General features: G+C 39.2%; 1 protein-coding gene across 5 annotated transcripts in view; it reads left to right on the top strand.

The window, feature by feature from the left end:
* Positions 1-7,822, top strand: part of Rictor (RPTOR independent companion of MTOR complex 2) — a 102,363-nt gene that overhangs the window by 15,396 nt on the left and 79,145 nt on the right. Inside the window, exon 1 of one of the 5 annotated variants that reach the window (XM_076551828.1) lies at positions 2,780-2,798. The exons of the other annotated variants lie outside the window; for them this stretch is intronic. The gene's annotated coding sequence lies outside the window, so the exon portion shown is untranslated. Of the gene's footprint in view, positions 1-2,779; positions 2,799-7,822 lie in introns of those variants that run through there. 5 annotated transcript variants of the gene reach the window in all.

Below are 7,822 nucleotides of genomic sequence, written 5' to 3'. Positions count from 1 at the left end.
CAAGACAGATGCCAAAAACACATGATTTGTACTGAATACACTTGTTGATGGTATGCACTTGGAGTATGTAGGGCAAATCCTTTCCCTTTGGGAGGTTCAGTGATTGTATGTTCTAAAAGAAAGACACAGTCTGACATGGTGACACACGCCTTTAATCCCAGCACTTGGCTGGTGTGGGGGGGCCAGAGGCAGGTGGATCACTGAGTTCTAGGCCAGCCTTGGCTACATAGTGAGACTTTCTCAAAAGTTAGAACAAACAAACCAATAATAGACTGATTACCAGGGAGAAAAGGTGTTGCAACTCTTAGAAGAATAGGTGTATTACTAGAAATGAGTGAATACCTAGTAAGGTTTAGCAGTTTATGTACTCTATCCAAGAAGGACCAGGGGATGGGAGATGTAGGCCATTTTAGAGTAAGAGTACATCCTTACAGGGGAGGCAGTGGTCCTGAAGGATGATAGTGGCTTGATGCAAAGTTTTTCTGTGTTCTGAGTGTGATGGTGCCAGTGTTGGCCTTCCTTCCTGCTTGTTTTTTAGTCCACTGCTCAGTCCTCCATTAGATATCTGAAGGGGTGGTTGCATGTGTCCTGGAGGATTCAGCCTTTAAGAGAGGCAAACATCAAAGAAAATCCTTCACTCATTTGCTGCTTGTCAGGCGTGCTCATCTGAGTCTAAAGCTGCATACTTTGGAGTATCATTTTCTGATCCTCTACAGATTTTATTTATAAAAATTTGTTTAGTTCTTTTACATCCTGGTATATCCTGGCTGTGCTCCCACTTACTGCCTCAAAACATAAGGTGAAGTATACGTTGATACAGAGTTACTGTTAATGTGTGAATATGGACCATAGGAGTACATGTAGACAGGAAAGAGCAAAAATATGACTCCCAGACAATATAAAGTCTCCTGCTCTAACTGTACTGTTTGGAGGATCTTTAGTATGTATAACTGTGGAGTCAGGCAAGTGAAGAAGTGAAGATTTGACTCTTGATTCTACCTCAGTAAGGTTGTAACTTTGGGCAAGTTGCCTTTTCTAAACATGTTTCTTTTCTTTTTTTTTCTTTTTTTCTCTCGGAGCAGAGGACCGAACCCAGGGCCTTGTGCTTGCTAGGCAAGCGGTCTACCACTGAGCTAAACCCCCAACCCCACATGTTTCTTCATTAACATTAGAGACTGAGACTAATTTGAGGAGTGAACTGTTTGTAAAATATTATAGTTTTGGCACATAAATACTAATCTAGAGTAGACTGTAGATTTTCTTATTGACTAATCAATAAATGCAAAAGAGATGACCATTTCTGGAAAAAAAAACCCAAATGACATCATTTCAATTTTGAATAGGTAGAATTAATTAAATCAAGAGGAAATAGGGTGTGAATAAAGTCATGAAACACAACTGAAGGAGGATGATAGGATAGAGAACTGACCCTCCTGTGACAATGCATCTTTACTTTAGTAGATTAAATCCAGCCACTTGTTCCCTCTTGGGCCGAGTCAAGGCTTGGCTTTACAGGCAGGGGCCCTGTTTAGCAAGGCAGGCCTGAGTTGTTTGTAGCACTGGCTTTAAGCAAGCAGCTCACAGTCCGGCCTGAGCCCAAGCAGACCTGGGCCGGGGCTAGGGAGCCGGCTGCTCCGGCTAGGGAGCCGGCCCCAAGCAGTTTTTAATGGATTCTTGTCACGTTGGGCGCCAGATGTAGATGTAACCAATCGTCTTTTTAAAAGAAGAAACACAGAGCCAATGTAAAAGAGAAAGCAGAGAGGTCAGAGCTCAGAGATAAAATCTTACCTCCTGCAGTGCTCCTAGCTTCCCCGAGAGAGAGCTAGTTCCTGTTTGTCTGTGTTTAAATAGTCTTTCTGTTCTGCCTTCTCATTGGTTCTAAACCCAACCACATGACTGCCTCATCACTGCCTGTAAGTACCACCCTCCAGGTCTTAAAGGCATATGTCTCCAATACTGGCTGTATCCCTGAACACACAGAAATTTACCTAGCTCTTCTAACCATCACGCTCTTGCTATGGCTCTAATAGCTCTGACCCCAGGGCAACTTTATTTATTAACATAAAATTAAAATCACATTTCAGTACAAATAAAATATCACCATAGACTTGTAATAGGTTTTAGCCAATTAATATATCTCAGTATGTCATCCTGCACTTGAATGAATACACACACACACACACACACACACACACACACACACACACACACACATTTTTTTAAGTGACTGTAAAGAAAAAGGATCAGTTTGCGTAGAAAGTTAAATAATTAGAATTTCATCATACCCCAATAAAATTGGTAGGCTGATATTTCTATAGAGAAAAAGGAAAGGTAATAAACAATATTTTGTTCTTAAATCAGTAGTACCCTCATGTGGCACTGGTTGTGGTTCACTTTGTCATACTGGCATTGAGACAGGAGGATTAGAAATACCAGGCCAACCTGGGTTACATAGTAATACCCTGTCTTTTCCCCAAATTGTATGTTTCTTTGGAAGTAACAATATGTGCTAGCATTAGACAGTTGTAATTGCTCATCAAAGTTGAAAAGTTAAGAGCAGAAAGTAAAGATGCTTCTCCTTAAAAGCTCATACATGATTAAACATCTTATCTGATTCTCTTTCTTAAGATTGCAAAGGGATCATCCTAATTGTCTTTCTTACCATATTCCTTCCAGGAAGTCATAAAATAATGTCAGATGGCTCCCACTTTTCTCCCTCCATTGGTTTTTCAAGACAGTCTCATCCTGTAGCCTGGCCTGGTTTCAGACTTGTGGCCACCCAAGGGCTGCGATTGCAGGTGAATCAAGCCTAGTGATTTTTTTTTTCATGATTTCTAATAGACATATTAGAACTTTATGAAAAGGAAAATGTCTAAAGTTGCATTGGTAGTTAACAATGTCTTGTATTCTATTCATTTATTTTCTTGTTTCTTCCTATGTCTTTCATTGGCTTCTGTTTCTCTTTTGCCAGTTTTTATTTTTCTGGTTTCTCTAATAGAATATTCTATAGAGACTGATTGCATTTTTTCCTTAGCAATATTTGATAGTACTTATCATTGGTTTACAGTAAATTTAAATTAGTTTTCTGTAACCATTCATTATTCTCCTCAAGTTGGTGATGTGAAAGTTGGTGGTTAAGATTTTGCTGGCTAGCATTTGATACCTGTCCTCCCAAGTTAGAACCAAGTATTTCATAGATAACTAATTAAACATTTGAGACAATTTGTCAGGGCATGGCTAATTTGTCTTTTAGAATAAAGAAAAATTTCTTTATTTGGTCATGCAAAAGCAATAGATTAAGTGTGCAAATGGAACAAAACATTGACTACACTGTAGGTAAGCTTCCATTTGAGTGCATAGAATTCTAAATGCTGATAGTTCGACCATGCGTGCATCCCTGCCTGACTTCCTTTCTCTCCTACCCTCCCTCTTCTTTCTTTCCTTTTTTTCCCCAAGACAGAGTTTCTCTGTGTAGCCCTGGCTGTTTTGGAACTGGCTCTGAAGACCAGGCTAGCCTTGAATTGAGAGATCCACCTCTCGAATTCTGGAATTAAAGGCATGCACCACCATGTAGTCTCAAATGTTTATGCTTGGATTTCCCTGATGGTGGAAACAGTAACCTTGAAAGATTCTTGCTGTTTGTGAGTCTGTAGTACATTGAACAAGTGTAAATGCAATATAGATTATTAGCCCCAAAGGACAATTGTTTTTAGGGATAAATTTTAAGTGATAGATGCTGTTAAGAATGACACAGTGCAGTTATTTATTTACTCACTTACTTATTTATTTTGGTTTTTCCGGACAGGGTTTCTCTGTGTAGTTTTGGTGCCTGTCCTGGATCTCACTCTGTAGACCAGACTGGCCTCGAACTCTCAGAGATCCGCCAGGCTCTGCCTCCCCAATGCTGGGAATAAAGGCGTGTGCCACCACCGTGCGGCATTAAATCTATTTTTAACCACTGTATTATTTTGAGATAATGATACTATTTGCTCTAGTGTGTAGCTGTTGTTGGTGGCATAGAGTTTAATGTCCGGCATAATCAGAACTTGGCCCCAAACAGTATTTTAATTAATAAGACAGTAACAATGTGGAAGACTTATCAAGTACTACTGTATTTTAATTGATATTCCAGAAATCACATACTTGGAAGTAGATGTTCCTCCTATGCAGGGCCAGTGGAGGTCAGATACTTCATCCAGTGATGTTGCTGCTATCAGACCCTTTAAAGATTCTGCTTGGCTAGGGTCGATGGCACTGGTAGAGTGCTTGCCTAGCATGTCCTGGGTTCCCCCTATCCTACCACCAAATAAACAAATTTCCAAAAACTACTTTTGAAGAATACTAAAGGGTATTTTTTTAAAATTGTTGTTTGGATTGTCTTTTGGAGATGAACTTTGGGATAGTTAAGTATAATTTGGGTCCAAATTTGAAAAACCAGTTTGTTAACTAATTAACTATTATAAAACAAATACATTAAGAATCTCTATTTAGTACCGTATTGAATACTGGGATATGAATGTAAGACAGACAATTTTGTTTTAAATAGCTAGCACTCTGATGACTGCCATTATAGACTGGTCCCTATCCCTAAGACCATTTTCTGTAATAGCTATTTTCATGTTCTGTTTTCATTCTTATTTGCTGTTTGGTAAAATGGCTTCCTTATCGTTTCTAATATTTTCTTCGTAGAACATATGTACCTTGATTATACTATCTGGATCATTGATAACAACTTTCTCCCTTACTTCACTTAATTGTATTTGCATTGATAGGCAAAGGAGCCTATCTGCATCTCTTTTTATTTTTTTTCTATTGTTGATTCTTTTCTCCTCCCCCTCCTCTGCCTTCCCTCCTCCCCTTTTTTCCTCACTCTTCTTACCTCCCCTATCTTTTTTCTTTTTTTCCTTCTTTTCTCTCTGCTTGGCTGGGATTGAACCTAGGACTTCACAGATGGTAGGCAAATGTTCTACCACTGGACTATAACACATCTTGTTCATAGTCATTGCCATTGGTGCCATTAGAGTGTGTACTTACTGTTTGTTTTCTTGCAATGGGAATTTTGTGAGTATAAGTATTGCTTTGCTCATTATTGCTTGCTGTATATGCCTAATAAATATTTATTGACTGAGTAAAAGTGACCATCAGATTTATGTTCAGTTTGAGGTCTTCAGAATAGTTTTGTATTGCTTACAATATCTTAATTATGTAGTTAAGTACACCAAACTTAATGATTTAAAATTACTAATTATCTTATTCTCACTTTTTTTTCCGTATTTCTCATCTTGGTTAAGAGCAGTACTTTAATTGGGCCAAATCAGATGCCCTGAAGCCATCTTATCCTTGTTTCTTGTCCTTGTGGATGGTGGTACTGATTTCTGTTTCTGAAATACTTAAAGTCTGGTGCTTCATATCTGCTGCCATACTTTACTCAGGGCCTTGTTTCTGTTGGATGATTGGATAGCTTTATAACAACTCCTCCACAAGTTCTATCTTTTCCCAACCTCTTCTCTTTCCTGCAGCAAACACATTTTCTGAAAAGTCAATAGTAACTTTCCAAATGGGGTGAGTTCTTGCTTTGGGATTTAATAGTATATGTTACCTTATGCTATGCTTTAATTTATTCACATGTCTATCTTACTAATCAAAATTAGCAAATATTTATTGACATTTTACTGTGCCCTGGACACTGATCTTTGACTGTGCCTGATTCAATGATGACAGAATGAGTCCCTGTTCTTGAGGGACACAAACTGTAAACGTGTGAACATGGAATTTTAGATACTGTTAAATTTGGCATGTGGAAGAATGTTGATTGATGGCTGGGAAAGAGAGGCTGAGAAATGCCCTTTGAGGTGTAGTATTTAGGAGACACTTCCAAATAGAAGCAGCAACTAGTACAAATTCCCAGAGATAGGGAACAACTGGAAAGGCTGCTGATGAATGTAATGAATGAGAGGGAGAGCGGAGGTATGTGAGATCAGAGGAGAGAGGCAGACAAGTATTAGCTTGGTGAGATGATTGAGGGAGTCATGTGATCCGACTTAGAATGATCACTGTTTGGAGAAATGAATGTGCCCTTGAAACAGTGTACCAGGCCTTTCCTTTTGGGTCACCAGCCAGTTCCCAAATCATGACACGGAAACTTCTTATTAGCTTTGAATGCTCAGTCTAGCTCAGGCTCATTCTGGCTAGTTCTTTTAACTTAATTTAATCTGTTTTTCCTTATCTACCCTTTGCCTCGGGGCTTTTTACTTTTTCTTTCTTCTGTATATCTCCCTGCTGCTTCTGTCTGGCTGTCTGACATCTCCCTCGTTCTCTCCTCCTCCTCCTATTTATTCTCTATCCCTGTCAGCCCCCACCTATCCTTTTCCTGTCTAGCTATTGGCTCCTCAGCTTTATTAGGCCAATCAGGTGCCTTAGGAAGGCAAGGTGAAGTAAATGTAATACATCTTTATGTAATTAAACAAATGCAGCATAAATAAAAGTAACACACACCTTTACACAGTTAAAGTAATATTCTGCAGCATAAACTAATATAACACATCTTTGCCTAGTTAAAATAATATTCCACAACGGAACAGTTTCTTGATAGACACATATCACTAAATTAATACTAATTGAAAGAATTAATCCTTTTATTTTGATCACAGACAGGCATGATTTTTCAGTTTGAATCATTTGAGACATGTATTGTCTTTCAAGAAAACAAATCAAAATGGGTTTGGTGGAATGATGGATGAATTAGTAAGCTATGGATTTGTAAACTAATTTTAATATTTTAAACGATCAAGGAATACCTGAAACATTATTTCAGTGAGGTTTTTCTGTTGTAGGTAGAAATGCTACATTCATTCCTTTACTCATTCATGTATTCAGGTAGTTACTGCGTAGAATACCATAGACAGAGTATTCTGCCAGATTCTGGTTGAGGTTAGAAGATAGTGCTGACCATACTCAAGATTGTATATAACTTTTATAGAAGTAATTGTGAAAGACTAGTTAGGCTAGGTGACAAAGCAGGGGGCATGAAGGGCATTGGCTGGCTCGCTTGCTCTCCTCCTATTACAATCTATCCATGTGAGTCTATTAAATGGGTAACAGAATTTACTAAGATATAAATTGAGGAAATATACTCACAAATACAGACTAGAGTAGACAGCAGAAGTCTTCCTCTGATCTGACCAGGAACGAATCCACCTCTCAGGCAGGAGCAGGGAGAAGGGGCATGTGACCTCTCCAACGCCTCATAAGAGGTCACATACGTCGGCAGGAAGCACTGCCTCCTTTGGGCTGTATAGCCCAAGGTGATGGGCAGAGCAAATGACTACATCCCCCCATCTTGGCTCCCACTCAAGGAGATGACGTTCTCTGTCACCCAGAGCCATCCAACCTATCCGTCTACCATGTAGAGTTCTCTATCCTTTGAAGGCAAACGTATTGTGATGTGATGCTGTCTTAATGGCAGTAGCTGTGGGGTGTGTGTGTGTGTGTGTGTGTGTACATGTGGATGTGTGACTTTCCCAGTAGTCCCTCTATGACGACAAACATTCCCCCACAAGTCACAGGGAAAGCCAAGGATAAATATTGTCACTCCAGAGCACATTTTTAACAATAAAATGGTGTCAATGCAAAAAAAAACAAACAAACAAACAAAAAAACAAAAAGGTGGGGGGTTGGGGATTTAGCTCAGTGGTAGAGTGCTTGCCTAGCAAGCGCAAGGCCCTGGGTTCGGTCTTTAGCTCCAGAAAAAAAAAAAGAAAGAAAGAAAATTTTCCCAGGTACACAAAATCACACATGCACACACACACACACCACAGAGAGA

This window comes from Peromyscus maniculatus, chromosome 15, assembly GCF_049852395.1.
Source record: "Peromyscus maniculatus bairdii isolate BWxNUB_F1_BW_parent chromosome 15, HU_Pman_BW_mat_3.1, whole genome shotgun sequence".
Classification (NCBI taxonomy): domain Eukaryota; kingdom Metazoa; phylum Chordata; class Mammalia; order Rodentia; family Cricetidae; genus Peromyscus; species Peromyscus maniculatus.
Note: the sequence above shows the minus strand (reverse complement) of the source record. Positions and strands in the feature narration are given on the sequence as shown.